Source organism: Olea europaea, chromosome 16 (genome assembly GCF_002742605.1).
Source record: "Olea europaea var. sylvestris chromosome 16, O_europaea_v1, whole genome shotgun sequence".
NCBI classification, from domain to species: Eukaryota; Viridiplantae; Streptophyta; class Magnoliopsida; order Lamiales; family Oleaceae; genus Olea; species Olea europaea.
This window is the reverse complement of record NC_036252.1, coordinates 7,555,046-7,563,976: the sequence shown is the minus strand read 5'-3', so window position 1 is coordinate 7,563,976 and position 8,931 is coordinate 7,555,046. Positions and strand designations below refer to the sequence as shown.

The 8,931-nt window shown below is 35.2% G+C and overlaps 1 pseudogene; it reads right to left on the bottom strand.

The window, feature by feature from the left end:
* Window positions 1-2,966: 2,966 nt before the first annotated feature.
* LOC111411975 lies at window positions 2,967-7,981 on the bottom strand (annotated as a pseudogene).
* Between the last annotated feature and the right edge of the window lie 950 nt (window positions 7,982-8,931).

The window sequence follows — 8,931 nt, the reverse complement described above, 5'->3', positions numbered from 1 at the left end:
TTGTTAAAAAAAAAAAAAAAAAAAAAAAAAAGTCTTCTCCATTTGAACATATTAAAAACGTACCTGCATGAAAGGTGAATAACTAAAATTAATAAACCAGTTCTATAGACTGCTACAACAAAAATATTTTATGATATATTCCCAATTATTACATTAATTCGTGGACTTATATATTTGTTGTTTATAATCGGTCTGATTTTATTTTATTTTATTTCTACTTTTGTTTTGTGCTTATATGGCAAAGATTCGCTGTTCATTTCATGTTTATTTTTTATAATTAGATGACAGTTGAGGTGATTTCATGTTTTAAAATTAATAAATTCGGTAATTCTCTACAGGCGAGGTTAATTGAACCTGAACTTTTTCTATTAGATAAATATTCTTGAATCAGCCAAATAACTCATTTATATATAATTCAATTATAGATTGATCAGTCTATACACGAATACACGGGAGGTTCACAAGCCTAATACGACGACTACTTGTGATTAATTTCTTGGTATAAATTGAATCTCGTGAATGATGGTGATGGAATTAGAGGCCCACCATTGATAAATATATTTTATATAATGTTCTATAATTGGTCACACCTAAGGTCGGATACGTCCTTAACATACAATCAAGTATAAATTGAAGGGAAAATTGTAGAACCGGTCCCTAACCTTTCACTTTTTCATAGGTTTTACTCTAACCTTCACGTCGGCACCGCCAGAGGTGCCTTATCTCACTTTCATCCATCAACCCTAAAAGAGTAATAATCAGTAAGTACTCAATTGAGCAATTAATAAGCAACAATGGCAAAGATGATAACCCTCAGCGTCAATCCCTAGGGTCAACCCATTGTACAGGATGTTTCGGGAAGAATGAGAGTAGAGTGGTGGTGGTGGCTGTTGAAGGCAGCAACGAGTGATGGTGGTGGACTAATTTTGGGGAACAAGAGTCAGGTGGTTGTGGACAAGATGTTTTGGGAAAGGAGAGTCGGGCGGTGGTGGATGTTGTAGGCAACGACAGGCGATGGTGGTGGACAAGGTTTTTTTTTTTAATTTAATTTAATTTTTTGGTTTTTTAATTTAATTTTTTAACTTATTTAAAAGAAAAATGCAAAACACCATTTTACCCTTTTTAATTTGGTCAACATTATTTAAATTGTTTAAATTATGGTCAACTAATGGCTACATGGATCAATTTGAACCCCAAGTGCATAATTTTGAAATGTTTGGGACCGTGAGTAGCACAAAGTTAAGATTAGGAAAAAATTGAAAAATTAGGGACCGCTGCTACAATTTTCCCTAAATTGAAATAAAGAAAGAAAAATGTGCTAGATTAACAGAAAGTTCAAAGCATCGCCATATAAATAGAAAAAAAATATTACGAGTTCGATTCCCCCTGCTTGACTGGCGTGATTTGTAAGCTATTGTGTCGACTCAATGGTTTATCCAATGTGCGCTCGAATGATAGCGACTACGAGTTCTCCCGTAAAAAAAAAAAAAAAAAAAAAAGGAATATTACGATCAACCAATATACAAGTCACTCGAAAGATAGCGATTGCGGGACTGATATTTTAAATATTAACAGTAAAGTCATGTGAATGCATGTCACTATCCAATGCTGGACTATCAGACATTCGAACATGGTAGGAACAATATTGCACGCCTTAATCATAGTCCATAGAATTTCAGAAACTATTTTTCTAGGGACATATGTATATATTGAATGATTAATAAAGACAGACGGGACGGGACGGCCAAGGTAGAATGACACGTGTCGGAATACTAATAGTGGCGAGGACCCAACCGGCCGGCATTCAATTCAAGGACAAACATGTGCCCTTAATTGTTTCAAGAAATCCCCCATGTTAGCCGCTGTTTCGATCCCATTTTCTTAAAAGTGGATTTTTGTAAAAAGTGAATTTTCAGAAAATGCTTGATTAAAAATTATAGAAAATATTCTTATTTACGTGCAAAAAGAATGTGCGATTGAAAATAATGAGGCTCAAAAGGGACTTATAGTTTAAAATTTATAAGGTTAGGTCACTTGAATAAAAACTTGACGCGATTAGTGGACCATTCTATCCAAAGAAACAAGGTTCAACACAATTAAAATACCGCATCAATTTTGCAAGACCGGAAAAATGTACCTTTGGTGTACCAATTTTCATGCCTACCATGAATAAATTTTGAAAAAATGAGGGTCAAACATAGGCTTAATCCAACCTTAATTCTAACTCTAGGTATTTTACAGACATATTGATTTGACATACTCAAGCACTAGTATTAACTCCACTCATCTTCTAGATTTGACATTGAAAGAACATGGACAAAAGGCTAGGATCAGATCTTGAACAATCTCAATAACTAACATCTTCAAATTTTTTCAGTTGAAATAGCCATTTAATAAATTAATTAATTTTTCATATCAATGGTCACTCACCATCAAATTTTCTCAATCACCTATCACGTGTATGCCATGTAGGACGACTGTCGCATTGAGCGAATTACCTACCATGTGTATGCCACATAGGACGACTGCCGCAGTGAGCAACTGTAAATAGCATAATTCTTTTCTTTATCACTTTCTACATTATTCAAGCATAGTGTTGTCTTTGCCTCCTATGAATATTACTTTTCTTCTTTGGTCATAATTTCAGCAGCTGCGCTTCTCTGTACCTCATTTACATGTGTTCCAAATTATGCAAAAAATGAAATCCAAATAGATTTAACTCGGTTGTTTGTGCACCGAATAAATTTTATAAGATATATTAGAAACGGAGGGTCGAAAGAGGCTTATCGCAAATTCCATCCTACCCAACTAAGCTCGAATAGTATAGGCTGGGTAAAACAGAAGCCTCCATTTTGTCTCACTAAGTTCAGTCCCAAGCTACTATGTATCAGTAAAAAACTAACCAATTCACAGATTTTAATCCAAACCAATCTTATCTCTAAAACCATTCAACTGCATCTGGAATCTAAAAATTACAAATGAGAATCTTGAGATTCCCTCAAATCAATTAGATTCTTGACCACCACAACTCACTACGTTAGTTTAGAGTCATTAGGCAATGACATAAAATCCTAATAAAATCACAGATAAAATCAAACTCAAAGAAACATATTCCACATATAATCACAAAAACTAAATATTTTAGTTCCTAACATTAAAATTGTTTAGTTGTGTTATAAACAAGTCATTCCAAGTATCTGTAAGTCCTGGTAAGCACCAATGCATGCAATCGTTGTGTTTTTTTCCACCGGCTGCAGATGGATGGGCATCAGCTCTGTACTCGCTCATCTGTGTTATATCCAATATTCGAAAAACAGAACCTTTCAATGCTTTATATAGGTGTTGATTCACAAGCCTGGCCTCCATATTTGTTCCATTACTTTTCAGGGAGAAAAGTTCCTCTACCTGAATACCGAGCCAAACGTAAAACCCAATCATTAAGTTACATGTTGCTTAAAAGAATAACATTCTCTTTTAATTTAGTTTTCGGATAAGATACTTTTTTCATACTTCAGATTATTTTGGAAGCAACTACAATTAAATAACTTATTTCGAATTATAAATCAATAAGAATATTAATTTAACTTACTTATTTTACTAGCAAGCAAACTATTTAAAGCTTAGTTGAGCATGCCAAAACCATTAATAATGCTCAGCGGTGGTGCGTGGATATTATTCCAATAAAGAGCTTACTTCTTGAGGAGCAAGAGGCTGTAAACGAGGACAGGAACCACCTTGGTCCCAATCGCCTCCTTCGAAATGTCTTGGAGATTGTGTTCGAAAAATTAAAATTGCAGTTGGTCGAGCCTTTTTCTCCACAAATGATATCTAGTTTGAAGATAAAAAGCATATTAGCTGGGTAAAAAGACTAACTTTTCAAATTGCAGATATGTCTCTAAACAGAAGGGAAAGAAGAACACGAGAAATTGTTGAACATCTATTCTGATTAGAAAACATACATTAAAAATTGTTGATCATCTATTCTGATTAAAAAACATACATTAAACAAGTACCACTCTTGGCAAAATCTGAATGGAACACAATATTAATATTCTCTATAGATTATTCAGCTAGGATCTATGCCGTATCTTATTGAAAAATATGAGAGAGAATAATGGGGTCATACCATGTGTGATAATACCATATCAAGGCCAACATGAGGTGGAACTGGAGGGATCACAGGTATACCCTTCTCGAAGAAAAGCATGGGTGATTTTACAGGGTCAAACTTTGAAGGAGCCCACCACCTAAAAACCAAAACAAAGAAGCTAAATAAACTGAAAAACTGTTCTATGTCTACACAGACATGCACAAAAATCCATTGAAAGTTGCTCTAAGAAATACAATGGGAATGCATGTCATTTGAAAATGCAACCATAGTTGGAAACATTTAGTAGATAATATTCAATTCGAGAAGTGTGATAGATCCTGACTTTCTGTGTAGAGATGGCAATTGGACAGGTCGGGGGTCCCTCGTCAGGGATTTTACCACCCCCGATCCCCGCTTAAGGGCAAGGCTGGGAAACCCATCACCCTGTTTATGATTTTTTTTTTTCTCCAGCAAAATTAATTTATATTGATTGCTTGTCACTGAACTTGGCTTTGGATTGGGTTAGTGCGTTAAAGCTTGGGGAAAAAGGGGGCAACCAATGCCCATTGAAAAAAATAAAAAAATCCGAAATGTTTTGTAATATAAGTGGACAATCGGCACAGGGCAGGGCAGGGATAGGATGGGATTCCTAGGGCCAGAAACCACCCTGCTGCCCTGAAAGGCTTGGGTTTGGCAGTTCAAATTGCCATCCCTATTTCTGTCAAAGGCATGAAAAGTCACTACATTGTAGGAAACGAAATTTGTGCATTACTTGCAAGAAGACATCATCAGCTAACAAGCTTCTTGAGCCACTCATGTTAGGGTCTTCGGAGCCATGAAGCTAATTTTAGCTACTGCATGACCGAAACAATCAGAGTTCTTGCAGTGCGGAACTTGGTTAGTTTGGAACTCTAGAAGTCAGAGGCTCTTTGAATGGAGTTTCCAAACAACCACAGAAAATATATCTTGCCATACAAAAAGGACAAATTTGCAAAAATCCAAACAAGATTCTTCAGCTTTAAGAGATTCTATCAGAATCTCAGTAAACAGGTTCATTCTACTGTCATGTTCTGATTCAACGTTCCCATTGCTCAAATTCAGAGCATCATGGAAAATTGCGAAATGTCACAACTAGGATCCATTCCACTTCCACAAAGCTATAAAAAGTAGCATCCTAAAATCAACATTGATAGCAGCCTATGTGACAGAAGATGAAAGTAAAATTACCAATGTCCTGTGTTGAAGATAAGAATATCATGGAAATTTGGAGCTTCTACCCATGTTTCTTCAGGTATATCAACATCCACTCTGTAACCCTCCTTATAACCTAGTGATTCCAGCACACCAGCAATGCTGCTAGCCGTCCACCTACAAAATATATAAGCAAATAATATTGGATCAAAATCTTACAAACATGCAGCAAGTTTACAAGATAAACCTACTCCAGGTCAAGTCATAAACACTAAGAAAGTTCAATAGAAAGATAAAATGATCGTAATGGGGTCAACATAAACTCAAATTCAAACCTCATGAAGGAACATAACAGAACACAATCAGATAATTGGTTCAAACTCAGATCAAGCAGCAAAAAGTTTATTAAAACCATACTACTGCAATCATGATGACTGGATACCACATCTTTGATTCTACTATTCAAATCTTTTAAAGAATGTATATAAAGTTAACCATTAACCATCTAAAGTCTAAAACAATGGTAATCAAATTCATAATCAAGGCAAAGGCCTCCATGGCTTACTAAGCACACAGGACGAACGGGAATAAGTCATAAACAATTACAATCTACATAATATGGCCTTAATTTTCAGTGATGTTTGACCAACAACTGGATTTCTCAAAATTTCAGATTTAGATACTATTTGACATAGAGAAATGCTAGGTAAATTGGTTTTGTTTACACTTTCCCTTTATTGTTCCTCCTGGAGGCCAAGGGAAGCCTAAAAGTTTTGTAATAAAATAGATTCAACAAATCTAAAGGATGAATAAAAGCAAGAAGGAAATTTATCACAACAACCAAAAGCCTTGTGTACATAAAAATCATTATCTAATGACAGCCCTAATGACCATTAATCGAGGAAAAATCTACTGCGTGCAATAATATCACCAATAGGAACATGTCAGGCCACTGCTGCCAAATGCCAACACCAACTTTGCAGGATAAATTGAGCAGTGACCTTAAATATTAAACAAACACATAAATACGTCAATGCACAAAGTTGACCACGTTATTAGAATGCTATCTTCTTCATCAAAACTCAAATGAAAAGTATTAGACTAACCTTACCTACCATAACGAGCAAGAAGATTTGTTCTATGATATGCAATTGTTACGTTGTACTTAATAAAAGTGAAGCCGCGGTCAGCTCCAACAGGACGCCACTTTTTCACCTAAATGGATACTCGTTTTAAAGCACAAAAAAGTGAAACAAACATGTTCCTGTTCAAAGAATCCCCAACAAACCCTGCACTGTTAAAAATCAATAAGGTCTACAAGTAGCACTGTAACACGAGTAATACACAAGAATATTCACGAAAATCCGAATCCCACACGTATATTATATTACAACAAGAATCAAAAGACGCTTAATGTAGAAGCTTGTAACTGCATCCAATTTTCCATCCATTATTGTCTTCTCCCACAAGAGAGAAACATAACCAAGTTACTGGATCCAGGATTCCAATTAAATATTAATCATTCCCAACCCCCCACCCCAAAAAATAAATAAAATAAAATAAAGGGACTCTTTAAAACTAAAATCAAGTGAAATCACCAGATACTTGAATAGGCTCGGGGAAGGAGGGTTCAAGTCTTAGGTGCTTTATCTTGCAAGCCTAGTTTGTCACCCTAACCGTTCTTCCCACACTGAGAAAGCTAGAAAAACAAACACTTGCACAGATTCTGTCTGCTGCATTGAGTTCCAAAACATGTTTCTACGGTTGGTATCTAGCTTTAGACTGGCCGAACTGTTATAGCCTTGTCATTTACCCATAAAGTTCTCGATTTTCTCAAATTCCAGAGCCCATTTCAAATAATGAAAATGGAAGAAACTTATCTCTATTTCTATTCAAACAGGTTTATTCTCATAAACCATAGCTTCAGTCTTCATAAATATACATCTCTTTTTTCCTGAGATTTCAAATAATGATTCCTAGCTGATGCACTTGAAAACAAGAAGCTTTTTGTTTCTATATTTTTCAAACCAAAGAAAGCTCAATTTCATTTATAAATACTTATTTATTAGAATACTCATCACTGTAATTCACTCTCGTTTGTGTGCAAAGCATTACTATTATATATTTTTCCTAATTTACAAGTAATAGAATCCACATATATAAGCTGCAAAATATACAGGGCAACAAATTTATAACAATTCAATTTACAAGTATTTACCAATATTGGTGTCTCTGAAGTCTTTAAGAAATTTAAGAGGATCGAACTGCGGGAGGTCACAGCCATCGGGTTTCCAGCGCCATTTGACAATAACTAGGGCGTTCGACTTGTTACTGCCAAGGCAATTCCACCCTTTGAAAATCTCCTTGCAGGTGTGATCGTATCGCAGCGACGATCTGACCGACGGCTCGTAGATCCAACGGCCATCCGTGTAATTGCATTTTTTATAGTTAATGCTCTTCGAGACTGCCGAGGGGTTTAGCAATGGCAATTGAACGTTGTCGGTTTTGAGGAGAGAGAAACAGATGAAAAGAGATGCGAGGCAGAGAAGAGCGAGAATGAGGCGAAAAGTGGACAGTGGAACAGCGTTGGAAGGCGGTTTCTTTGAGGAATGGTCTCTTGTTGCCATGGCGACTGAGGCAGAGAGGACCCGGCGGGCACCGTGGCGCGCTGGTTCAAAGCTGGGGTTTTTTTAATCATAGACCAGGATCACTTTAAATTAATTAATCTTAATCACACATTTTTATGAAAAAATTATCAATTTTTTAACCATTTCATCAAGTTTTTCATTATTTTCTCATTAAAATGAAAAGCACGATCCTTCGAATTTAAATTTCTGTCAATTTAAATTTATGTCTCTTGTATGACTCATAACGACTATATTTTTTATTCTCATTTTTCAAAAAATAAGAAATAAACGGGGGCTAAAAATTTAAATTCTAGCAAAATCAAATGTGAACTAATATTTCGTTTATTATTAGATCCTCATTTCTCATCATGTTTAATTAATTAATTCGATTAATACTAGTATTCATTTTTAAAATATGATTTTATTAATATAAAAATTAAATTAAATAATTCGACACAGATTTGAGGATTTGGTGTTGGGACATGAATGGTCCTGTCCCCGCCCACGCGGTCCCTATTTACTATTTAAGGCGAATTTTGCTAGTTTGGCCTAATTATTTTAACAGAATGGTTGACATATTCTCACATGCTGTGTGAGTCCTGCATGAATAAAGAAGTCTAAAAAAAAAGTGAATCTTGCCACTGTTAGTATCGATCAGATTGCATGTTAACTATTTTCAATCACTGTAACATGATTAATTTAAGACAGGGATTCCCTATCCCATTTGAGTAGGATAATGTCAAGTGAGTCGAGACCTAATCTTCACTGACATCTTCAATTCTGCTTCAAATCTTTCTTTAATTAATTTTGATACTTGGTGTTTTATCGACAATTTTCATTTTCACTCTAATGATCGAGAAAATTAATTTATTAACCACGCTAACCATTTGACACCACCATGCATCATAAAGCCATCTATTAACAATCATGTCACCTTCCAAGTAGCAAGGTTCCGTATGAGCTAAAACAATGTGTAAACAGTACTTGTAAGTCTTACTAAGGGCATATTTAATTCTCATTCTT